This window comes from Octopus bimaculoides, chromosome 5 (assembly GCF_001194135.2).
Source record: "Octopus bimaculoides isolate UCB-OBI-ISO-001 chromosome 5, ASM119413v2, whole genome shotgun sequence".
Lineage (NCBI taxonomy): Eukaryota > Metazoa > Mollusca > Cephalopoda > Octopoda > Octopodidae > Octopus > Octopus bimaculoides.
Genome location: NC_068985.1, coordinates 28,804,637 through 28,805,798, shown reverse-complemented (window position 1 = coordinate 28,805,798; position 1,162 = coordinate 28,804,637). Strand labels below are relative to the sequence as shown.

Below are 1,162 nucleotides of genomic sequence, written 5' to 3'. Positions count from 1 at the left end.
ATATATATATATATATATATATATATATATATATAGGCCTATTAATTATACACATAATGAATGGGAAATACCTAAGAGAGTCACATCTGGACACCTTATTAAAGCTATAGCTTTAACTAAAATATAGTCCACAATATTGACTGGATAACGGGTAAGGAGCTAGAAACATCGATATTTGGAATCCTGCTAGATGGCGACACTGGACAGATAAGGTACCTTTACACCTTTTTAACCATAAGAGAAAATTTTCTTAATGGTAACTGCAGTGAATATGTCTTTTAGTATTTGAAATATGTCACAAATATATTTTAACCAACCTAAACTTTGCCTATACATGTATATATATCTATAATACAAATAATATGTGAGTATATGCATATATACGTACATGTATGTACATATCTACATCTACATGTATATATAGATGCATATCTGGGTACAGGACGTCAGAAGAGAACGTGGACAAAATGAGAAGCAGAACATAAACAGAGCACAGAAAACACACAGGCTACATAGAGAACATTTCCTTCATCAGCTGCCACTATTCTAAAACTAAGTGTTTCGAAGATGTGTATGTGTGTGTGTGTGTGTGAGCGAGAGAAAGAGAGACTGCAGAGTGTGTGTGTGTGTGTATAAGAGAAATAAGACAAGGTAGAAAATGCTAAAATGATTTTTTCACGAAGTACATTTTAGTAGCGGTTTCCATCTTTTTTGACTTTTTCAACTAAGAGTAAAATAAGAACAATTAAATTGGAGAAAAAAAATTAAATGAAATGTTTTGTAGATATTTTCATAGCCTTTGGATAGGTATTTAAAAAAAATTTCTATAATCAGTTATACAGCATGTTTGATTTAAATGAATCCCTATAATTATATATGCTGTGTATATACAAATATAAAAAGAATATTCAAATGTATTAATCTCCGTATTCATTATAATTGTCTTGGATATACACTCGGTAAAATATTTCTAATCCAGCGAAGCAAATTCACGATTTACGCATCAGATGAATTACAGTAGGATTACTTACTTTGAGTAATCCTAGCTACATCCCGATATGGTTAGCCGTAAGCTGGATTATACCTGAGTGCTCCTACGATGACCGCCCAGACACTTTGTCTCCATTTATCATCATCATCATTATATATATATATATATATA

General features: G+C 31.2%; 1 protein-coding gene across 2 annotated transcripts in view; it reads right to left on the bottom strand.

The window, feature by feature from the left end:
* The window catches only part of LOC106868349 (cell adhesion molecule Dscam2), a 267,763-nt gene that overhangs the window by 4,066 nt on the left and 262,535 nt on the right, over positions 1-1,162 (bottom strand). The gene's annotated exons all lie outside the window — the stretch shown is intronic.